Source organism: Mustelus asterias, chromosome 28 (genome assembly GCF_964213995.1).
Source record: "Mustelus asterias chromosome 28, sMusAst1.hap1.1, whole genome shotgun sequence".
Taxonomy (NCBI): Eukaryota; Metazoa; Chordata; class Chondrichthyes; order Carcharhiniformes; family Triakidae; genus Mustelus; species Mustelus asterias.
Genome location: NC_135828.1, coordinates 23428665 through 23454219, shown reverse-complemented (window position 1 = coordinate 23454219; position 25555 = coordinate 23428665). Strand labels below are relative to the sequence as shown.

Below are 25555 nucleotides of genomic sequence, written 5' to 3'. Positions count from 1 at the left end.
ATAGGAGATGGAAAGAATATGGGGATAGGAAATGGGATCACAACTACTTGTTCACGTGGAGAGTGAACACAAAATGGCCGTGTATGTTTGTGTTGTCACTTCTAAGTATATTACTTTATTGAAGCCATAATCTGGCCATACTCACCTTTATATATAAAGGAGTTTTTTTCTGTCATGTTCCTTGTTATTTTGTAATATATCATCTTTGTTCACTGGTAGCCCTCTTGCCTTTAAGTCAGAGGTTGTTGATTCCAATCCCATTCCAAGTTTTGAGCACATGATCTGGACTGATAGTTCAGTGCTATTGTTAGGAATAGAATTAACTTCTATTAAAGGAGTTACGCTTTGTTGGAGGTGCTTTTTGGATGGAACGCCAAAGGTTCATTGTTTCAGTTGAGGTAAATAAGAAAAGATCTTATTATCTTCTTTGAAGATGGATGTTCTCCTGGTGTCTCAATTAACACTTAGCCATCAACCAACACCACAGAAACAAATTAATTGATCATTTAACTAATTGCTGTTTGTGTACAATTTGGCTATCATGTTTGCCTACACTTCAAAATGATTGACTGGCTGTAAAACACTTTGGGATGTCCTGTTGATGTGAAATTACACAAATGCAAAAAATTGTTTTTATCAGTATTCCCACCACCGTCTCCCCTCAAACTTTAGGTTATTCCAGGCCATATATTGGGAAACAAACCTGAGATTTTAAGTGTTGAATTAACTCTTCATTTTTCCTGCCATAATTCTACTTGTCATTCCTAACCTTGGAGGATGACAATGGTAATCTACTGCATGAAGTTTCTCCTGAATGAAGAATTGGTGCCACAGGAGCTGGATCCCATTAATCTGTGGTGCTGCGGAGGGGGGAATGGGATGATCTTATTAAAGGCAGAGCAGTTTTCACGGGATGAATGGCTGACTCCTGCTATCGTTCCGTCTGCTCTTCTTTTCTGGAAATCCGCACTTTGAAGAAAGTGGGGCGGTATGGTAGCACTGCTGCTTCACAGCACCCAGGGACCCGGGTTCGATTCCCGGCCTTGGGTCAGTGTCTGTGTGGAGTCTGCACATTCTCCCCGTGTCTGCGTGGGTTTCCTCCGGGTGGTCCGGTTTCCTCCCTCAGTCCGAAAGACTGGTGCGGTGCACTGGCTATGCTAAATGCTCCCTCAGTGTACCCGAACAGGCGTCGCAGTGTGGCGACTAGGGGATTTTCATAGTAACTTCATTGCAGTGTTAATGTAAGCCTACTTGCGACACTAATAAATACATTTTGAAAGCAACCAGGACGTTAAGTGAGGAAATACTCTGTCGAAGCTGCTCTGTCAGGCAGTGCATTCCAAATGCTTGTATATATCAAGAAAATCACATTTCTTCCCCGTTCTAAATTTTATTTTATTTGCACGCAGAATACGTTGCGATCCCAGGGGATGATCGTCCCAGCTGCACTCCAGCCGGATCTCCCCTCACACTGAGTCAGTCAGGGAGGGAGTGCCGCCCAACGGCCCGCGAGCGGCCGTTTGAAAACAAACCGTCACCGTGCCGCCGAGAGGGGAATAAATCCCTCCCTTAATCCCACTATCATCATTAATCCCATCCTTTCCTCCCTCATATTCCCTTCCATTCCACTCCACTCCGTCTTCTCTCTCGGTTTTCTCTCTCTCTCTTACCCGCCAATTAATTACCGGCGTCTCGACGCCTCTGTTTCCGGCATATTTTTTTTGCGGGACGACATTTAACTCGCTCCGGGGGGGGGGGGGTGCGTGTCTGCGCACGCGTGGGGCAGAGGACGCGCGCGGTCCTGTTGGAGGGCGCGTGACTGCCGGGTCCCGGGGGGGAGTGGGGGAGGAGACCGGCAGCGCGCATGCGCACAACTTAACTGGCGAAGGGAAGAAGGAGGCTGTGCGCGTGCTGGAGACGGGGGGAGCTCGCGCTTGCGTGCTGGAGGCTGGGGGGGGGGAAGCTGGCGCCTGCGTGCTGGAGACTGGGGGGGAAGGAAGCTGGCGCCTGCGTGCTGGAGACTGGGGGGGAAGGAAGCTGGCGCCTGCGTGCTGGAGACTAGGGGGAGCGCGCGCCCGCGGCTGCGTGCTGGAGACTAGGGGGGAGCGCGCGCGGCTGCGTGCTGGAGACTTGGGGGAGCGCGTGTCTGTGTGCTGGAGATAGGGAGCGCGCTTTCGCTCGCTGAGCTGTGAGGGCGAGAGAAGACGGACGGAGATTTGGAGCTGGGCTCGAGTGCCAGTCGGAGGGGAGGGTTTTTTAAACAAAAAAAAAATTCGTTTTATTCCAGACGCTGATATTTGGTTATTTGCATATTTATACCTGTGAAAGAATCACTTGCCGTGAATAGGATTGAGAAGGCGCGGCTCCCCGGTGAGTGTTTGTGTAATATTGGGGGGGGGGTATTTTCTATTTTGTTGTTGTGGAAGATGGTGTGTGTGTGAGAGGAGTGAGTTTGTGGAAGCGCCGCGTTTGCAGAGGGAGAGGAATGGAGATGGTGGTGAAGAGAACAGGAGGAGGGGAGTGAGCCAGCCGCCTGTCTCCCCGGCCTGGAAAAGGATTGGGGCAACTTGCAAACATCAAGGAGAGGAACACAAATCCAAACTCCTCCTTTTTGCAAACAAGACGCACGCTTTTTGTCTTTGTATTTACGGGGCACAAACCCCAAATCTAACTTTTGCTCGGGTCCTGGTACAAACTTTTTCGGTTTCTGGGATTTTTTTTTTCTCTGCTTTCAAATTCAGCCCATTCCTCCCTCTCTCTCTCTCTCTCTCGAGGCAACGAAGTCGTTTGGGAGAGATTTTTGTTTTATCTCGAGTTAAATCCTTAGTTTTCAGTATGTGAACCTTTGCCTAATCTTGATCTACCTCCCCCACCCCGTGTTTAAATTGGAAGCTGAAGCAAAAAGTTTTGAGCTCAGTTCGACAATATGTGAATGTGTGTGATAGGGCATGTGTTGTCGTGAATGTAATAATGCTCAGGGTTTGACAACATGCCCTTTGTCTGCTTGCTTTAGATCCTGGGTGTTTTAAAATAATCGAAGTCAAATTTACAAATTGGAAGCCACCCACTCAAAGGGGACAAAATGGTTTGGGTAATGTTTAATTGTGACAACAGGATTTGGGTCAATTTTACCTACGTTGTCCTGACAGAAATCATGTTCTGATTGTTATATAAAAGGCCACTTGTACTGGCTGAAATATTTGGTACTGTTAGGTGAGGGAGTTTCTTGACTTTGCCTGGAAGAGCATATTATGATGCCAGACTTGACCAGTTCGTTGACAGAAAGACAATTGGCAGGTTCCATTGTTGTGGCTCCTGGTTGGTTTAACCATAAGGAAGTGTGATTTGTGATGAAGGTGGCTAAATTGTCCCACTCTTTCTGAACGTTGTCAGCACGATAAGTTAAGGTGATGTATTTGGTCAGAAACTTTGATGGTACTGGAGAGGTGGTGTAATTCACCAGAAGTCTATTTGTGCAGTGTCACAGAATAGTGGGGCAAACATGAATGAATCTAGAATAAAGCCGATAGATAACAGCAACAAGAAAATAAAATGGGGAATAAGGTTTTCTCTGGACAACTTTTCCCAACTTAATGATGATCAGAAATTGTTCCATATTCCTCAGAGCAAGTCATCAACCTACCCTTCCAGCTGGAGAGTAGGAGATTGATTTGTTTGGGAAAGAAATATGTCTGAAAATGACAAGTTATCATGTTGAATTTAAATCCATGCATTTATTAGTAATTATTTCAATTTATTTTCTTTTGTAATTGCCTTCTATGCTTTGGAAGAGCACTGTTGAGAAATGTAGATATTCCATCACTGATTTGTTGCATGCGATGTTACGCCAGCGTGAAGGACCCACGAGTCATTCTTGTGACTTTACAACTGTCTGTAGAGTGAATGATGTCCACAAGCACTGAGTCAAAGACCTGTTTACTTGTTTCAGCTAACTTTTCAAATTATTTTGGAATGAAGTTTGTTATTTTGTGTTAGTTTCTTCTGCTTACAATCAATGTTGTTCTTTGTCGTCTACTGAGAAGGAAAGAATAACATTTCCCTGAGAGATGTACTGAGTTCCCTCTAGGCTGACGTCCTCATTTGAACATTAAATAAGTACTATTAAAGCACAGATTGTTTTATTCCATCATACTAGGGCAAGTATCTTGCCCCTACTTTAATGTCTGTTCAGTTGGATCACAAGGTTAAATAAACTCTGCTTTAATGAGAGAACAATTTGGAGTCAGTTGGGTTTAATTAGTTGTGCTGAGTGAAGAATATTAGTTCAAATATTCAGCGGCCTCCTATTTGTGTATGAGGTCACAACATATTAATCAGCAAATAAAGTAGTATTGTAATGCATGAGTATACATGTACAACACTCTGAATACTGTAGAGTGATTTTTGAACATGTTTAATATTTTTTCCTTTTTTATTCTCTTTCCCCTCCTCTCACCAAAGTATTTCCAAGTAGCAGAATTATTAACAATACTTTCTATTCCTTAAATGGCTCATTGGACAATTTTAGTCTGTACAGCAGTAAGCTGTACAGACATAGCTTTGATTTCTGGAAAATAAAACAACTGCTGTTGTGAAATAAAAGCGGATGCTGCAGATGTAGAGCCGAGCATGTCCGCATTGAAAAACTGGCAAAAGCACAATGAAGGGCACACACCCAAAATGTCACAACTTGTCTTTTGGCCTTACAGATGCTAGTTAACCTGCTGTTTAGTTCCAGTGCAGTATTTTTTGTTTTACTTTGATGTCTGGTCTTGTGTGGTGAATGGCTATTGCTGTGCGATACTAGCTGGTTGCCAGTACCTGCTGATCTGTACCTTTGGAGACTCTGAAAGCTTGTGCTGCCGAATAAACCTATTGGACTTCTTACTGATCTATACCTTGGCAGAGAGCAAGCGAGGTGAAGAAATATAGGTGATCCTTGTGATTGAAATATATCCCTTAGTTTATGTGTCTTATCCTGTGCTAAACATTATAACAGCATAAACATTATAACAGCATAATTAAGGACCCCACGCACCCCAGACATTCTATCTTCCATCATCTTCCTTCAGGAAAAAGATACAAAAGTCTGAAGTCACGTACCAACTGACTCAAGAACAGCTTCTTTCCTGTCAGACTTTTGAATGGATTTGCCTTGCATTAAGTTGATCTTTCTCTACACCCTAGCCATGACTGTAACGCTACATACTGCACCCTCTCCTTTCCTTCTCTATGAACAGTATGTTTTGTCTGTATAGCATGCAAGAAACAATATTTTTCACTATGTTAATACATGTGACAATAATGAATCAAATCAAAATCATTAAGAAAAAGCAACTGAGGGTTACAAAGGACACTCAAAATCAGACTTCGAGAAACTGCTGTGCTATGTTGAAACTAAATTTAGTTTTGTTTCCAGTATACCTCTGGAAGCATCATAAATTGGTATCCAATATTTTTTGTTTACAAACAATTCAAAATAAACAATTGTCACTAAACTGTCAGAGTAAAGATATAATCTTTCTTGCTTTGTTTGGACCACCCTCAGGCCAGGTATTTGTAAACAAAAGATTTGTACTTCAGAGAATACAGCAGGATATAGATAGGCTGGAACATTGGGCGGAGAAATGGCAGATGGAATTTAATCCAGATAAATGCGAAGTGATGCATTTCGGTAGATCTAATGTAAGGGGGAGCTATACAATAAATGGCAGAACCATCAGGAGTATAGACGCACAGAGGGACCTGGGTGTACAAGTCCACAGATCCTTAAAGGTGGCAGCACAGGTAGAGAGGGTGGTCAAGAAGGCATATGGCATGCTTGCCTTTATTGGACGGGGCATAGAATATAAAAGTTGGCATATGATGTTGCAGCTGTATAGAATGATGGTTCGGCCACATTTGGAATACTGCGTCCAGTTCTGGCCGCCCCACTACCAGAAGGACGTGGAGGCTTTGGAGAGAGTACAGAGAAGGTTTACCAGGATGTTGCCTGGTATGGAGGGTTTTAGCTGTGAGGAGAGATTGGGTAAACTGGGGTTGTTCTCCCTGGAAAGACGGAGGATGAGGGGCGACCTAATAGAGGTGTATAAAATTATGAAGGGCATAGATAGAGTGAACAATGGGAAGCTTTTTCCCAGGTCGGAGGTGACAAACACAAGGGGTCACGGGTTCAAGGTGAGGGGGGGCAAGGTTCAACACAGATGTCAGGGGGACGTATTTTACACAGAGGGTGGTGGGGGCCTGGAATGCATTGCCAAGCAAGATGATTGAGGCGGACACGCTGGGATCGTTTAAGACTTATCTAGATAACCACATGAACAGACTGGGACAAGGGGGATACAAAAGAATGGTCTGGTGGGCACATGAGCGGCGCAGGCTTGGAGAGCCGAAGGGCCTGTTCCTGTGCTGTTTTGTTCTTTGTTCGAGGATCCATTGAGAGAATATCTGGTGTTCAGAAAGATCAATGTTGTCCAGTAATGTAGAAACAAGTATAGCTTTAAGTTTCAGATCTTTTAAAGTGAATTAGTAATGGAAAGCTGGCTAATGTGAATTAACATTAACATCTTTTTTGTGTTCTGACTGTTTCTCTTAAATTTTGAATATTTCAATTTAATCAGAGTGCTGATTGCATCAAACGGGACCGGCTGAGAGAATATGGGTGGCGAATTAACATTTGTAGAGAGGTATCCACTAAATAGGAGTCGTTCTGGTGTCAACTGTGGTTAGAATTCATTCTTAAACTTTGTACCTGCCCCAGACCATCATATACTATCAGTGCTCATGCTCTAAATAAAAGCCTATACTGTTTAAAAGGATGAAACAAAGCAAGTTGTTACTTAATTGAAACAGACGAGGTCTTCAATAATTCCAACCCTGTATCAAAAATGGAAAGAAAATGATTTAAGAGTTTGGAGACAGGGAAGCACTTCAAAGCCTGTTAGCATCCTAATCCATTTCGCTATAGTGTTATCACGCAAGTGTCATCTGCCAACTGGTATTGCAGCATAGATTTGTCCTGCAGCAGCCGTCGCTGGGTTTGGCTTGTCGTAGGCGCATTTGGTTTTGTCCCAATCGTGACTGTTGATCACTAGGGTTCTGGCACAAGAGTAAAGCAGTTATTTTCAGAATGGAAGCTCATTTTTAAAAATAAATTCCACTTAAGTAAATGGTAAGATCTGGAAGGAACAAAACATAATGTTTAGTTCAATAGCTTTGATTTGTATTTAATTTGAGTAGGATATATTAGAAAGTAGTTTAAAAGCAGTTGAGAACATGGAAAGAGTGGATGAATAGAAGTGAAGTGACCTTGTTAAAATTTAAAGTTATTTTGATGTATTCAGTTGCCCAATTGATATTAAAGTGACAAAACCTCATGACAGGTGAAGCTTTTACTTTAATATCAACTCTGGTCAACTGAACCAGCTCAGTCTTTGTAATTGTGTTACTTTCAGCAGCATTGTGAAAATAAATTGAAGTCTGATATTTAGTAATGATTCAAATCATTCTATCGCTTCCCTGATTTCTTTCAGTTGATAAATAGATTTAAAATAATTTCTTTCAAATGTAAAAGAAAATTTTGATATTCTATTATTGACCAGGGATGTTACTGAATTGCATTGGTGATGTGAGCATACAATTTCATGCAAAAATGTGCCATGCTAGTATCTTAGATGTGATGCATTTGCATCTTTGGAGCAAGTTTCTGGCCGGAAAAGAAATGAAAGCTGTGCAATTAAAGTGGATCTAGTTCACCCTTTGGTACTTCAGCAGAGAGTATTTATTATGCTTCAATTAAATGTCAGATTTGTTTCAGATGGATCTGAAGCAAGGGCAGTATTGCACTGACAGCTACTACACAACAATACTCTGCATACTATCAATGAAAGGCGGCCTTGGGTCATACAGCAAAGTATTATTTACTAAAAATAGTATCACAACTGTTCCACATAATCCTCAACAATTTTAACTATCCCACCATCATATGGCTCAATAATCAATGTAGTTTCTTCAATTTTACTTTCGACTGAATAACTAAATGTATAAGCAGAGGCTGATAGTGAGCCCTATGAAAGCAGTGAACCGTTAATTCTAGGTTTTCATTTAGTATTTTAAAAATTTTTTTTGAGTTCTAGTCTTCAAAGAAAATAAGCTGATTTTTAAAGTTGACTGGCTTGTAAGGTGAAAAGGGAAACTGGAATTGCTGTGGATCTTTGGATTAAGATGAAACTTTCTGCAAAACTAGCTAACACCATTCATGTGGCAAATACTCAGAATCCTAGCAATCTGTTGTTGTTCTGCTATTCTGGCTGAACAAAAATAGAATGTGGTGTGCTAACCATCTATTTTTGAAAAATAATTTGCTGTAAGTGGCTGCAAGAGAGAATCCACTTGCTTGGATTGGACTCAATGTCCAGTTGTGATGATAGTGTTTCTGAAAATGTGTAAAAAGCGGCAGCAAGAATTTTGGGAAGAGTAACAGAGGTTTTTCCTGATTTAAGATACAGAAATTATTCTCTTTTCAGATTTGCAACTTTCAAAAGAGTGCATCACGCTGGCTGGTGTTTTATGTGAAAAAGGGTGGCGGTTCTTTACTGCGGGACTGCAGGAATATAAGAATATTTGGGATGGGTAATATTGTGCAATGTTTCATGTCCAATTTAAAACAGTCTTAAACTCTCTCCAGTGATTTAGTAACTTTATATGATATTGTATTCAACGAGTATAGATTTATTGCTGGGGTCAGCAGAAATTTTTAAACTGTAGAATCAAATACCTACCTGGAAAGAACTTTGTAATGTTTCTCCTTCCCTCGAAATTACTGTGTAATCTTTGCATCTCATAATTGGTTGGCAGATTGGATTCCCTTGATTATTAAGAATGAAGTGGGCACTTCCAAGTTGTTAGTGTAACTTAAGCTTCCCTTGTGTTCACATTTTGCTGCCACTCTGTACACAGGTTCACTAATCCTAGTTACCTATTTTGGGCTTTCCCAGGTTTCATGCTATTCTTCCCCTCACCTGGTTATGCCAACTTTCATCTCCTCCTTTGCTGTCAAGGTTGTTTTCGCCTATTTTCACCCTTCAGTTTTCTTTCTCTCCTAGTTTCATCTCAGGCACCAATCTTTAATGATTAAGCCCATGGCTTCCTTTGACATTCTCCAATCAGCTTGCCATAGTAACCATATCTGCCATTTAGAGCTACTGCAACTGTCCTGTTCTGTACTTCGTTTTGATGACCATGTTGCCCAGTGGGCTCATCACGAGCCTGCTGACCTCTTTCACCACTTCATCAGACCTTATTGACAGTTTAACTTTCATCATTGTACTTCCTTCAAATGTCTGCTTGCTTGCAAATAAAACCCTTGCAATTATGACCTGATCTTGGGTGAAAGTATTTGAATCGTGTCATTTGACAGATGTATGGTACACATGCAGCAATTTTCCTTCTACCCACTCCATCTTGGCTTTATCTATCACTACCTGTGCCTTCAATTGCTATGGTACAGACATGATCCTCTTCTGCAATCCACATTGTGATACCTTGGCATATTCTCCTGGCGGCACCACCACCTTCAAGCACTTTGCTCTTTTTCATCCATCATGAATTAATTTTAAATTCTTGTAGTTCCAAGCCAAGGTCCTTGCCCAAAAGGTCACATTTGTCTTTCCCTTGTGCTATGCACCGACAAACTACCTTATCCTCAATTTCAGTTTTCCTCTCCACTAGGATCAGCACCTTCTCGTCTTTTTTTGCCTAAACTACACTACCTGACTTTACATTTTTCATATCTTCCATGCCTTAACAGCAGCAATTTATATTTACATAGTACCTTTAATGTAATGAAATGTCCCAAGGTGCTCCATAACAGTATTATAAAACTCAAGTATGACACTTGACTAAGTCAAATAAGGATATATTAGAGAAGTGCAGGTATCTTGGAAAGTTGTGGGGTTGGAGGAGATCACAGAAGGGAGAGCCAAGGCTATGAATGGATTTGAAAACAAAGATAAGAATTTAAAAGTCGATATGTTGCAAGCATGAGGCTGATGGGAAAGGGACTTGCTTTTTAAGACATAGGCAACAGAGTTTTAGAGGACCTCGAGTTTACAAAGGGTAGAATCTGGGAGACAAATCAGGAGTGCTTTGGAGGATTGATTCTAAAGATAGCAAAAGTATAGATGAGGGATTCAGCAGTAGGTAGGCTGAGACAAGGGTGAAGCTAGGTGATTTTACAGAAGTGGAAATAGGCAATCCTAGTGAAGTCAGAAATATGTCGGAAGTTGATCTCTGGTTCAAATGCGGCATCATGGTTGGGAACAGTTTGACTTCATCTCACTGTTACCAGTAAAGGGAGGGATGCCTTCAGTCTTCCCAATATTTAATTGGAGAAAATTTCTGCTCATTCATTACTGGGTATCGGAAGAGCAGTCTGATAACTTAGCGACAATGGAGTCATCTCGGGAGGTGATGAGTGTCATCGGCCTACATGTGAAAACTAACGCTAAGCATTCAAATTATGTTGTTGAGCGCCAAGGATAGATCCTTGGGACACCAGAGGTGATGGTGTGGGAGCAAGAAGAGAAGCCATTGTAAGTGATTCTTTGGCTATGATTAGATAAGTTCGAATGGAACCAGCTTGGAGCAATCCCACCTAGGCTGAATGACAATGCAGAGGTGGAGGAAAGTAATGTGGTTAACCATAGTTTACTGTTGTCACAGTCACGTACAATGTGACCTTTAAGAGCTGTTTGAAGGCATTTAAACACGGAGAACTGGGAAAGATGGGAATGGATATGGGAGGCAGCAATATTTTCAAGAACTTAGCAAAGGAAGTTTGGAGATGGCCTGATGGTTTGCAAGGATTGAGGGGTCAAGGGCTTTTTTTGAGAGGACAGAACCATTTACAATATCAACTAATAGGGGGGCTAGGAGTGGAAGTTCAATAATTAGAAATTTAGTGGATTGAGTGAATCAGGAGGTGGGTCTCATTAACAACATGAGCTCAGAGAGGGAATGAAGGGGAGATAGGAACAAAAAACTAGACAGATTGTAAGCCCAGGACGAGGAAGGGGGAGCAGTAAAGGAATTTTGGCTGGGTAGGAGGGAGGAATGCAGCAGAGACAGCTGATTGGGTTGTCTCCATCTTAGTGGCAAAAAAGCTCATTAACTCCTTGCATTTAATGTTGTGCTTGATTTTTAACATGGCTATCGGTTTCTTTATCAACTTGCTGCCCATCACCTTGAATATTCTTACCACTTTTTTCATCTGTCTGTGTGGTGGAGGAGGGAATCACTTGCGATGCCAACTTTTCCTGCTTCTGCAACTTTACCTCTGGTATCTCTCAGTGATCAATCCTTGATCCCCTCCTCTTATAGAGTCATAGAGGTTTACAGCATGGAAACAGGCCCTTCGGTCCAACTTGTCCATGCGCCCCTTTTTTTAACCCCTAAGCTCGTCCCAATTGCCTGCGTTTGCCCCATATCCCTCTGTAGCCATCTTACCCATGTAACTGTCTGAACACTTTTTAAAAGACAAAATTGTACCCGCCTCTACTACTACCTCTGGCAGCTTGTTTCAGACACTCGACACCTCTGTGTGAAAAAATTGCCCTTCTGGACCCTTTTGTATCTCTCCCCTCTCACCTTAAACCTATGCCCTCTAGTTTTAGACTCCCCTACCTTTAGGAAAAGATATTGACTATCTAGCTGATCTATGCCCCTCATTATTTTATAGACCTCTATAAGATCACCTTTAAGCCTCCTACGCTCCAGAGAAAAAAGTCCCAGTCTATCCAGTCTCGCCTTATAATTCAAACCATCAAGTCCCTGTAGCATCCTAGTAAATCTTTTCTGCACTCGTTCTAATTTAATAATATCCTTTCTATAATAGGGTGACCAGAACTGGACATAGTATTCCAAGTGTGGCCTTACCAATGTCTTGTACAACTTCAACAAGACATCCCAACTCCTGTATTAAATGTTCTGACCAATAAAACCAAGCATGCCGAATACCACCTTCACCACTCTGTCCACCTGTGACTCCACGTTCAAGGAGCTATTTGTTCTATAACTCTCCCCAATGCCCTGCCATTAACTGAGCAAGTCTTGCCCTTGCTCAAATACATACTGCTCCTCAGTGACAGCATCTGAAGGCACAGTGTTAGTTCTAGATTCTTGGAGAATTGAAAATCTCTAGATCATTTGAGTCTCATCTCGAGTTTTTTACTTTTTTGGCCTCTGTAGTCTTAACATCTGATGTCAATTTGATGAGCCATTCCTTCATTTTTATCTAGAGTACATTTTTGCCCACCAAAACATTCACTGTCTCTCATCCTTACTGTGGTAGAAATTGGGCTCTGTTGTGGTGTTCTTTTGATTCATTTGTATTAACTACTGTGAGAAGAATGGTACTAGTGGATCAGTGTCTGTCTGTGGATTGAGACAATTGGTTGTTACAGATCTGATTCTCTGCAGTATGTTCTAAATAATGTTTCTGCTTTATGGTCTGCAGAACAGCGATGGCAGAGTGGGTAAGGCATTGGACTTGAAATCCAATGGGGTCTCCCCGCGCAGGTTCAAACCCTACATGCTGCGAATCGATATTTGGGTGGCACGATGGCACAGTGGTTTGCATAGCTGCCTCAAAGCGCCAGGGACCCGGGTTCGATTCCTGGCTTGGGTCACAGTCTGTGCGGAGTCTGCGTATTCTCCCCGTGTCTGCATGGGTTTCCCCCAAGTGCTCCAGTTTCCCCCCTCAGTCCGAAAGACATGCTGGATAGGTGCACTGGCTATGCTAAATACTCCCTCAGTGTACTTGAACAGGCGCTGGAATGTGGCGACTAGGGGAATTTCACAGTAATTTCATTGTACTGTTAATGTAAGCCTTACTTGTGACACTAATAAATAAACTTTAACAAGAATACGTGAAAGATCTTGATATGTGGCTTATGACATTTTCAGAACAAAATCATTTTACAGTAAGTCTGAAGTCCAGGAGAAAAACTTCGGACATAGTAATTCCAGTGAGAGGCAATGGTTTCAAAAAAAGGCCCAGTACTGGATATTGTTTATTAGTGAAAAATACCGTGGCATGTTCCTACTCAGGAACAGTTTACTTGGCAGGGGGATGATTGGATGTTTGGAAGTTTATCACCAGAGAAAAATTGGCAAAAAATATTGTTTTTTGAAATAAAAACAGAAAATACTGGATTTAGTCAGAAGGCCCTGCAACAGCTGAGGAGAAAGGTTCAAATAAAGTTTTAGGTTGGGATATTGTGCAGTATTTTGCTTTTTATAAGTATTGCTTTTTGTTGCATTAAAATGTTCCCTCCTCACAGTAACGAGCTTAGTGCTGTTTTCAATATATGAAAGAACTGTTGCAAACAGAATGGATGAATCGTTTTATTTAATTTCTTCAGATCACTTTGTGTGAGGTTTTGTTGAAAAAAATCAAATAAGAGAAATAGAAGCCATTTCTTTGAAAGAATTTTCGTGCTCCAACAAAATTATATTTTAATTGTATGTCACTCGTTCATGAGATATGGCATTGCTGGCTGGGCCACCATTCATTGCTTCTCCCAAATTGTCCTTCAGAGAAAGCAGTGGTGAACTGCCGCCTTGAGTTTCTGCAATCAGTGTTGTAGTAACACCCACAGCGCTGTTAGGAGGGGAGTTTTAGGATTTTGACCCAGCGGCAAGGAAAGGAACGGCAGCAATAATGTTCAGGATGATGTGTGACTTAGAGGAACTTGCAGGTGGTATTCCCATCCATCTGGTTTTTGCTGAGTAAGTGCCACTTGATAGCACTGTCAATGACCCCTTTCATTACATTACTGATGGTCAAGAGTTGACTGATTATTGTCTCTTGTGCTGCGCTCCCCCATCATTCAGGATGGGGTTATTTTTGGAGCTGCCACCTCCTGCTGTTTGTTTAATTGTCCACCACCATTCATAACTGGATGTGGCAGGACTGCATTTGTACCATTGGTTGTGCAGTCGCTTAGGTTTGGTATGCAAGTCATCCTGTGTTGTAGTTTCATCAGGTTGATGCCTCATTTTTAGGTATGCCCGGTACTCCTGCACTCTTCATTGAACCAAAATTAATTCCCACACTTGATGGTAATGGTGGAGTGGAGAATATGCCAGGCCATGAGCTTCAATTAAGGTTGTGAACAGTTCTGCTGCTGATATCCTACAGTGCCTCCTGAATGCTCAATTTTGAGTTGCTAGATCTGTTCAGAAACCTATCCAATTTAGCATGGCAATAGTGCTACACAACCAAATGGAGGTAATCCTGAATGTGAACACAGGACTTCACCTCCACAAAAAATGTGCGGTAGTTACTCCCACCAGTACTGTCACGGACCAATGCATCTGTGACGTGTAGATTGGTGAGGATGAGTTCAAGTAGGTTAGCACAGTGGTTAGCACTGCTGCTTCACAGCGCCAGGGTCCTGGGTTCGATTCCCGGCTCGGGTCACTGTCTGTGTGGAGTTTGCACATTCTCCTCGTGTCTGTGTGGGTTTCCTCCGGGTGCTCCGGTTTCCTCCCACAGTCCAAAGATGTGCGGGTTAGGTTGATTGGCCAGGTTAAAAATTGTCCCTTAGAGTCCTGAGATGTGTAGGTTAGCGGGATTAGCGGGTAAAATATGTGGGGGGTAGGGCCTGGGTGGGATTGTGGTCGGTGTAGACTCGATGGGCCGAATGGCCTCCTTCTGCACTGTAGGGTTTCTATGTTTCTATGTTTCTAGGTATCTTCACTGTGTGTTGAAGATCCAGCCTAGCAGCTATGTCATTTAAGACTTGGCCAGATCGGTTAGTAGTGGGGCTACTGAGCCACTCCTAGTGATGGATGTTGGAGTCCCTATTCAGGGTATATTGCCACCCTCGGTGCTTCCTTCAAGTGGTGTTCAACTTGATTCATTAGCTAATAGTATGTGATAACCAGCAGGAGGTTTCCTTGCCCATGCTTGACCTGTTGTCATGAGACTTCATGGGGTCCAGAGTCGATGTTGAGGATCCCAGGGCAACACCCCCCTGACTTTAAAATTACATCTTACAGGCTATGTCAGGCTGTTGTTTGACTCATCTTTGGCTCAGCTGTCCCAAATTTGGCACAAGCCACCAGATGTTAGTAAGGAGGATTTTGCAGCACAGGCAGGTTGTCATTTTGGTGCCCAGGTCAATGCCGGGTTGTCCTTCTGGTTTAATTACTTTTGGACTTCATAGTGGTTTGACACAAATGAGGGCATTTAAGAGTCAGCCACGTTGCTGTGGGCCTGGACAGGTCAGGTAAGGACGGCAGATTTTCTTGCCTAAAGGACATTGGTGAACCATATGGATCTTTATTACAACAGACAATGTTTTGTGGTCAAGGTGAGACTTTAGATGCATTAATTGAAATTAAATTGCACCAGCTGATGTGATGGGATTCAAATCTGTGTCCGCAGAGCATTAGCCTGGTCTCTGGAATGCTAGTCCAGTGACATTACCACTACGCAACCCACTCCCCCTTTCTCCCTGTTGGGAGTACAGTATTATTACCATTCAGAACATAAACTGAAACTTAATTTTATACTCTCGCCTTTCACATCCTCAGACTATTCCAAAGCACTGCTGAATACTCATCTTTGGAGTGTAATTACTTGTTATGTTGACAAACACGGCAGCTATTCTGTGCACAGCTGAGATTAATGACACTTTCGGTGATGTTGATTGAGGAATTAATCATAGAATCTCTACAGTGCAGAAGGACGTAATTTGGCCCACCGAACCTGCACTGGCAACAATCCCACCCAGGCCCTATCCTTGTAACCTTATGTATTTACCCTGCTAGTCCCCCTGACACTAAGGGGCAATTTAGCATAGCCAATGCACTTAACCCACACATCTTTGGACTGTGGGAAGAAACCGGAGCACCCGGAGGAAACCCACGCAGACATGGGGAGAACATGCAGACTCCACACAGACAATGGCCCAAGGCTGGAATTGAATCTGGATCCCTAGCACTGTGAGGCAGCAGTGCTAATGTTGGCCGGGATGGTTTCATTGAAATTGTATAGCCCCTGAACAGGTAGATGATACTTATGTTCAATAACTTATTAAAAAAATGATAACTCTTAACAATGGGGGTGGCACAATGGTTAGCACTGCAGCCTCACAGTGCCAAGGACCTGGGTTCGATTCCAGCTTGGGTCACTGTCTGCGTGGAGTCTGCACTTTCTTCCCATGTTTGCGTGGTTTCCTCCCTGGTCAGATGCATTGACCATGCTAAATTTCCCTCTATCTAAATAGGCGCCGGAGTGTGGCAAGTAGGTGATTTTCACAGTAACTTCATTGCAGTGTTAATGTAAGCCTACTTGTGACACTAAAAATTAAATAAACTTTAAACATTTCCTCAAAACCACACTGAAGTGTCATCTGAGATTATGTTCTCAAGTCCTGGAGTGGGATTTGAATCGACAGCCTCTCAATTCAGTAGAATGCTCCCAATCAGCTAAACTGACTGACTAACCCAGAAGTACAGATATGTTTTGTAGGTTTAGTTCTAAACAACATCAGGAAACACACGGTTTTCAGGATTTCTTAGTGTAAATGTGACTCCTAAGTGACATTTTTAAATTAATTATACACTAGTAATCTAAGAATAGTCAATGTTCTTATCTACATAACGCACTTGGAATTGTTTCCCATTCCATAAGATTGTCCAGCTGGGTCTGAGCAAGATTATTTTTGTGCAATGTTTAATCTTGTTTAGAAGACACCGAATCTCCCAGGAGTACTTGGAAGATACTAAACAGAAACAGGGCATTTGGCCCAACCAATTGACGTGAGCACTAATCTATCCATGGAAGCAAACAAAGTTAACTGTATGTACCTGTCCTGCTGCCCTATCCCTTTATCATCTTTTCCTTCATCCATCTATCCAATAGTTTGTCTCAATCATTCAATACTGGGAGTGAATTTTACAGGCTGTATAAAGAGGCTTCTCTTGCTTTCTGTTCTGTTTCTGGTTTGGTCCTTGTTCTCGAGCTTATTAATTTTGGACAATAATGGAGACAAATACTGCTGGAGCAAGTAGGAAAAAATACATTTCTCATTATATCTACTATTTGCTGACTTATTAGAAAGCATGTCTTGATGTCAAACAAACATGACGTTTTAGATGAAGTACTGGCTGTGGAACAGTATCTCTGAGTCACCATCTTAAAAATTACATAAAATTATGGACAATTGGTGTGTGTGGGAAAATAATGGATTATGTTTGTAAATGATTTCTTGAGTGACTTTAAGGCTGTGATATAACAAACCATGCAGAAGGTTCTAAAGCTTTTCAGCTTGGTTGTAAATTAAACTCCTTGGACCCCACCATTTGAATACAGATGAATGTTAGCTTGAAGCCATTCTCATTTTAGGAATTAGATTTTTAAAAAATGTCTGTAATGCTTCATTCATACTGTCAGACAATTGAAAAATATCTTGATGCAAAATAATTGAATCCAAACCATTTGAGAAGAAATCAACATCGTGGTAATGAAAAATGGGCTAGAAATGGGAATTATTGCAATATGTAGTATTCAGAATTGATAGATAATCAAATGGAAATGTGGAATTTGTTGCATAAATCTCTAAAATATGTTATGTCCACAATTCTTTCATTTGTATATTAATAATCTGGAATGCACTGCCTGAAAGTGTGGTGGAGGCAGATTCAGTCATTGGATTCAAAAGGGCACTGGGTCATTATGTGGAAGGGAAAGAAACTGCAAGGCTGTGGAGAAAAGGTGGGGTTGGTGAATTGCTGTTGTAAGAGCCAGCATAGACATGACAGGCTGAATGGCCTCCTTCTGTGCTTAAACCATTCTATGATTGTATAGTTTGCTGTTTCATTGTTTTCTGTTTGTGTTACCACAACACACAAGTGTTTGTCAGCTCAGATATGTTGCTATCCATAAATTACATGTTGTTTTCCCTGAAAATATCCTTAAAGCAATTTTTTCAATGTGCTTTTGTTCATTATCCCAAGACAAATTCTCTCTCCACATAATGGGTTCCTTAGCAGCCATGCGTGTTGGTTTTCTAATGAGGTACATCCTGCTGCAACTGTGTATAATCCAAGGTCCAATATGCTAACAGACAATGAAAACAATAGTGGAAATGACAATGGCAAACCCAGCCCCGTTGATGCTCCTAAATCCTCCTTACTAACATCTGGAAGCTAGTGCCAAAATTGGGAGAGATGTCTCGCAGACCAGTTAAGCAACAATCTGATGTCGTCATACTCACGGAATCAGACCTTACAGATAATGACCTAGACACCACCATTCCTGGGAAAGTCTGTCCCACTGGTAGGACAGACCCATCAGAGGTGGTGGCACAGTGGTTATGCAGTTGGGAAGGAGTTGCCCTGGGAGTCCTGAACCTCGACTCTGGACCCCATGAAATCTCATGGCAACATGGGCAAGGAAACTTCGTACCACGTACTGTCCCACCTCAGCTGAATGAATCAGTGCTCCTCCATGTTGAATGCTATTTGAAGGAAGCACTGAGGGTGGCAATGGCATAGCATGTACTGGGTGGGGAACCTCAGTGTCCATCACTTCTCCATTGTGTTGTGTGGCACTATCGCCATGCTAAATGGGATAATGCCATTAATAGTTGCCGAGGTGAAAATCCCAGACACTGGGAGACTGCAGTGTATGATTAATCTCCAATAACTACAATCACCTTTGTGCTAGGTATGTTCCTAACCGGTCAAGAGTTCTGGTTTTGAGCTGCTATATCTGTTCGAAGTCTACTTCAAACAGATCTAGCAGCTCAAAACTGGGCATCAAGAGTGACTTCTCTTGACATCAAGATGACTGGCATCATGGAACGCTCTAAAATTTGATGTCAGTAGAAATCAGGAAACCTCTACTAGCTGGAGTTGTGCTTTCTGCAAGAGAAGATGTATATGGTTGTTAGCAGCCAATCATTTCAACCCAAGAACGTCACTGGAAAATTTCCTTGGGGCAATTGGCACAATCTGCTTCAATTGCTTCGTTAATAACCTTCTCTCCAACATAAAGTCAGAAGTGGACATGCTTGTGGAAGATTTTGCAGTGTTCTGTCCCATTTACAACTCCTCAGATAATAAAACAGTTCCCACCACCGGTAGACCTGAACAACATTGCATCTTGGGCTGATGTGTGATACATGTTCCTTGCCACCCAAATGTCAGACAATGACCATATCCAAGAAGGAAAGTCTAACCACCTTTCCCTTGCATTCAACAACATTTACCATTGTCTAATCCTTCACTATCAAAAAACTGAAGGGTGCCACTATCAAGTAGAAACTTAGCTGGACCAGCTATAGTTAAGGGCAATTCAGAGGTTGGATACTCTTTGCAAGTAACTCACTTGCTGACTCCCCAAAACCTTTCCAGCGTGTAAAAGGTACAAGTCATGAGAGAGTGTGATGAAATATCCACCTGGATCAGTGCAGCTCCAACAACATTCAAGTAGCTCAACATCGGGACAGACCAGTCCACTTGACTTGTCAACAGACCTCTTATCCGGCCTCCCCGTCCATCCGGCCTCCCCGTCCACTGCCAGCACAAAGTGACTGAAATGTGTAACACCAGCAATTTACCAAGATTTATTTTAACAGCGCCTCACAAACCTGCAACCTCTCTCACCTAAAAGGACAAGGGCAGCAGGTGCTTGAGAATACCACCACCTCTAAGTTATGCCCCATCCTAGCTTGGAAAAAAAATCACCATCTATTAATAGTTACCGAGGTGAAAATTCAAGAATTCTCTACCGTACTGCAGTGTATGATTAATCTCCAATAACTACAATCACCTTTGTGCTAGATATGTCTCTACCCAGTCAAGAGTTCTGGTTTTGCCGAGGCTCCTTGACACCACACTCGGTGAAATGCTGCCTTGACATCAAGAGAAGTCACTCTCACCTGCCATCTTGAGTTTAGCTCTTTTGTCCATGTTTGAACTAAGGCTGTAAATGAGATCAGGAACCAGGTAGCCCTGGCAGAACCCAAACTCAGTGTCAGTGAGCAGACTATTGCTGAGTAAGTGCTGCTTGAAAGAACTGTCGTCAATACTTCACTTTGCAGGTGATTGCAAACAGACTGTTAGGTTCGGAACTGGCCAGGTTGGATTTGTTCTGGTTTTTGTGGACAGGACATACCCAGTCACATGTCCACGTTGTCAGGTAAATGCCAGTGTTGTGGCTGTACTGGAACAGCTTGGCTAAGAGCACAACTAGTTCTGGAACACAAATCTTCAGTACTATTGCTGGATTGTCAGGTCCCATAGGCTTTACAGTGTCCATTACTTTCAAGTTCACACTCACTTTTATGGGGGCTTCAGTGAAGAATGAACTTGTTAAACCCACTTGTTTTCAAAATTAACCTTCTGCAAACCTATACAATTGGATTGTTATGGAACACTCTCCACTTGCCTGAAAGAGTGCAATTCCAGCAACCCTCAAGAAGTTCAACACCATCCAGGACAAAGCAGCCCTCTTGTCATCCCATCCACTGCTTTAAACATTCACTGCCTTCGCCACTGACACACAGTGGCAGCAGTGTGTACCATCTACAAAATGCGCTGCAGAAACTCACCAAGGCTCCTTTGACAGCATCTTCCAAACCCACGACCTCAGCCATCTGGAGGACATGGGCAATAGCTACATGGGAACACCAGCACGTGCCTGTTCCCCTCCAAGCCACACACCGTGATTTGGAACTATATCACCATTCCATCACTGTTGCTGGGGCAAAATCCTGTGGGTGTACCTACATTACACTGACTGCAGCAATTCACAAATGCAGCTCACCACCATCTTGAGGGCAACCTAGGGATGGATAATAATTGCTCGCCGAGACAGCACTGCCCACATCCCATGAAAATTTTTAAAAAATCTTTGAAATCTGATGTTGATCTCCAGGAAGTGATGGTAACTAATATCCGTTAACATTAAGCTACATGAAACCTAATTTGTTCCCAGTACTCCAACGCTTTGGATTTAAAATTCTCATCCTATTTCAAATGCTTTCATGGCCTTATCTTTGCATATCTCTATAACCTTTTCCCATCCTGTAACCCTCCAAGAACTCCACAACCCTTCAAAATTGCCCCACCATTGGTGGATATTCCTTTGGTCACTGAGGCCTCATTCCTAAACTTGTACACCCCGCCATCTCACGATCTTCCTTTCAGATATTGTTCCATTCCTACCTCCTAGGACCAAGCTATTGATTATCTTAACCAAAGAAGCCTTTTTGGGACATCAGTTTTGTCTAAAATTGCTCAATTAAATAAAGCATACTCGAGGTAGAAAACCTTGTGATGAACATTAAGCACGCAGATGTTATGAGCATCATTTGCGTTTTCATTAATTTCTGGACATATTATATCTGAACATCAGCTGTCTAAACAGAACAATCATTCTTCTTCTTCCCCCAACACGTTTTTAGAATTATATTGGACATTACGTTCACATTTTGGTTCAGCGTTTGCTTTTACAAGTGTTGACCCAAGATATATAACTTACGGATATGTACCCTATCACAATTTCTTCATAATTTTATAAAGTTTCTAAAAATTGCTGAGCAAAACTGACTTTTTTCACCCAATACATTAACATTTCCATTTCCCATATATTCATGCTGTAATTAATAAACAATTACATATTTAACAGCCAAATAAACAATTTTGGTGCATGGCAAAACCAAATTTTCACAAAATAAATGACTGTGCAGCTTATTCTACAAAATAGATGCATATTTATACGGCCTTCTCAAGAGCAGTTGTTTCTTGAGAGTACACGATACTCTTGCGTGTAGATACACTCCAAACATTCTTGGATTCCCCTAATCAAGGAATGGCACCTATTCTTTGTGAAAGACGTTAGAACAATTAAATCAGAGAGCAAAACACATCAACCATCTGACCACAATCATTAACAAATGTCAAGACAACATGAACAGTACGTTAAGGGAGGTAAAAGTACCAATAACATAATGCACCATCATGGAATTCTTCAAAGCAGGTTCTTCCCCTCCACTTGTACCTTTTTAGCAAATCCAGAAGGAAAAATTGAATATGAATTTTGAAACATTACGTTGCACTTGTTATGCATGAGCTAAGGTGGAACAACCCAGGAGCAGGCAGGGGCCTCAAGACCAAGGCCCACAAGGAAACAAAAAGTGGTGCCAGTAAGTGAGGAGTTTGGGTTTAGGGCAGTGCTTGTAGCAACAAGAAGTTCCTGTTCGGGAGTTGAGTTTTTTGTTTTGTTTGAATGAGGAACTCTGAAAGGGAGCTGACCTTTTCTTCCCGCCCACTAATCTGGTCACTTCAGCAATTCTGCTGTTAAAAACAGACATTTGAGAAAGCTCAGGCTTGAGTCTGGTGTAGTCATGAAAGAAACAAAAAGTAGAGAGACATTCATCACTAATTGATGAGGAAACTGACCTCCCATTCCTAGGGATGATCCCAGTTCGCCGTATCACTCTCAATTGGAGAACTGAAAGCAAATCAAATGTGAAGTCCTGATTCTAGAAATGATGCATGGGAGAGAGCAGGGAACTGGGCAAGGGCAGGACAACAGACGACAGCTGCATGCTGAACAAAAATAAGGAATGGAAGGAAGAAACTAACAAACTGTGTACATACGTATATCATGTTGCATTCTGAGGTGCTTCACTACAGTCAAAGAAACATTACAGGCATTTCAAAATGGTGCAAAGGTATTTAAGTTGTCTACATAGATCAGGTTGCACTCTGAGGTGCTTCCATACAATTGTGATACATGTGATATTAATGTCGGGTCAAAGCGTTTTTGTATAACTGAGTAGTTTTGCTAGGCCATTTGAGGACAATTGAGTCGACCACATTTCTGTGGATCTTGAGTCACATAGACCAGACAGGTTAAGGACGGCAATTTCTCTCTCTCTCTCTCTCCCCCCCCCTCCCCCCGCCCTCAAGATCATTACTGAACAAGGTAGATTTTTATCTTAATCTGCAGTTATATAGTCGACATTACCTACACTTTTTTTTCCTTTATTTCAAAATTAAATTAGTGAATTTAAATACTCAGCTGCTGGTAGGACATGAATTCTGATCTCTGGGTCATTAGCCGGACGGTTTTAAAAACAACTTTAGGGACTACACAAGGGATTTACAAGAGTTTATAATAACCAGGATGAATTCAAAGTCTGAGGTCAGAATGTCCAAATGATGGTTAGTTGATGATCCTTAATCTGTTGAAGGGTCACCAACCTAAAATATCAAAATAAAAGCAAAATGCTGCAGATTCTGGATATCTGAAATAAAAACAGAAAATGATCAAAAAACTCAACAGGCCTAGTGGCATCTGTGGAAAGAGAAAGAGTTAACGTTTTGAATCCGTATGACTCTTCAGAGCCTGAAGCATTAACTTTGTTCCTCTCTACAGATGCTGCCTGACCTGAGTATTCCAGCATTTTCTGTTTCTATTTCAGATTCCCAGTGTCTGTAGTATTTTGCTTTTAAATTAATGGTTAGGTCAAATTTAAAATACTGTGTGCAGATTTGGACTCCTTTTCTCTGGATGCAGCTCTGCAAGCCAGGTTTATTTAAAGTAAAAGTTTATTCATTAGTCAGAAGTATGCTTGCATTCATACTGCAATGAAGTTACTGTGAAAATCCCCGAGTCGCCTTTACCAGAATGATGCCAGTAATGAGGGGTCTGAGTTGCAGTAGAAATTGGAGTAATTCGATCAATCAGAGTTGGGGGAGATTAGTTATAAAATTAATGGATGGAGTAAGCATAGATAATTTCCCTTGGTTGTTAAATCAAGGACATTAAACCACAATTGCAAGATGATCACTGGATATTTAAAGGAAAAGACTAAAGAAAACTTGAATGAATCATGGAATCCCTACAGTGCAGAAGGAGGCTATTCGGAATCCTTCGCCTCAATTGGGAATTGATTCCAAAGAATGCTGCAGAATTACTATTTGAAGTACTGCAGTTGGACAACACTGATGATTATTTTTATCCCTGTTTTACACGTAAATATGGCCTCGATTTTTGGCTTCTCAAAATACAATTTTTAGAAACCCAATCAATAACAAAGATCATGGAGCCAAGTCAAGTATCATATTACAAATTTCTGGGGAGCGAGTCAAAGTTGACTAAATATGTAACTGTTGCATTGTTCTGTATAGTGACTCCATTTTAAAAAATCCATATGCACTGAACAAGATTATATGGGCCTAACAAGTCCATTTAGTTATGGCCTCTCCCCACTCCCTAACCTCTGGGTCGTGGCCTTTCCCCACTCCTCAACGTCCAAGTCGTGCGCTTTTCCCATTCCCCAACCTCCTGATTGTGGCCTCTCCCCACTCCCTGGTTTATTTTAAAATTTCGAAGGGATATTCGAGAAACAATAACCTTATTTTATTAGATACTTATGGCACTTAAATTTTAGGAAAGGAAATTTAGACGCCTTTTAAGTTCTGAGGGGTAGCAGTTTTTAAAAGGCTTGCTGAAGCGCATATTATAAATCATTGTAGCTTGCCAGTTTTATTATTGTGTAAAGGAATTTATTGGAATAGGGTGTCTGGATATTAATACAGAACAGAAACAGCAGCAATATTCCCTTCGACAACACATTGTATTTATATAAAAGTTATTTACGTGGCACCGAGCTCTAGCTGCCTTGGTGCCATATTCATTTTTAATTGTTCAGTGTTTCCCCACGCAACCTTTCAGTTCCAATGCAAATGGCAGACTTTGGTCCAAATTTAGATCGGATTTGGTTTCGGGGCCTAATGTTCATGATTATCTTATTTTCTGGTTTGTAGTGTGCATTCATATACATTCAAATTTACTTTGGTCAATTGTTCTTGAAATTATTATACTATATGGTTGTGTATTGATAGTGAGCCAGCATCCCAAAAATTGAATTAATATCCCAACTTGGCAAGTTGTGAGCTTGCAAAAACCTAGCAGTTTTCTTAATACCCTTTCCAGAGGAAAAGTCCGTCCTTACTTGTGTCTTCTGTCTCATACAATATCTTGACTCTGAATATTCCCACAATTGTTGGGCACTGCAGAACTTTACCCGCATCACTAAATGGCTCACTCTTAATTTGATTAGGTTGGTTGTTGTACATCATTGATGCTCTTACATAACATAAGAACATAAGAAATAGGAGCAGGAGTAGGCCATCTAGCCCCTCGAGCCTGCCCCGCCATTCAATAAGATCATGGCTGATCTGAAGTGGATCAGTTCCACTTACCCACCTGATCCCTATAACCCCTAATTCCCTTACCGATCAGGAATCCATCTATCCGTGATTTAAACATATTCAACGAGGTAGCCTCCACCACTTCAGCGGGCAGAGAATTCCAGAGATTCACCACCCTCTGAGAGAAGAAGTTCCTCCTCAACTCTGTCCTAAACTGACCCCCCTTTATTTTGAGGCTGTGCCCTCTAGTTCTAGCTTCCTTTCTAAGTGGAAAGAATCTCTCCACCTCTACCCTATCCAGCCCCTTCATTAT

The 25555-nt window shown here is 41.7% G+C and overlaps 1 protein-coding gene and 1 non-coding gene across 2 annotated transcripts in view; both read left to right on the top strand.

The window, feature by feature from the left end:
• The first annotated feature begins 2098 nt into the window (after positions 1-2098).
• Positions 2099-25555, top strand: part of bmpr1aa (bone morphogenetic protein receptor, type IAa) — a 234190-nt gene continuing 210733 nt past the window's right edge. The window contains exon 1 of the mRNA XM_078199697.1: positions 2099-2370. The gene's annotated coding sequence lies outside the window, so the exon portion shown is untranslated. The remainder of the gene's footprint in view (positions 2371-25555) is intronic.
• On the top strand, positions 12516-12597 carry trnas-uga (transfer RNA serine (anticodon UGA)). Its single transcript has one exon. It is a non-coding gene; the product is annotated as a tRNA-Ser (tRNA).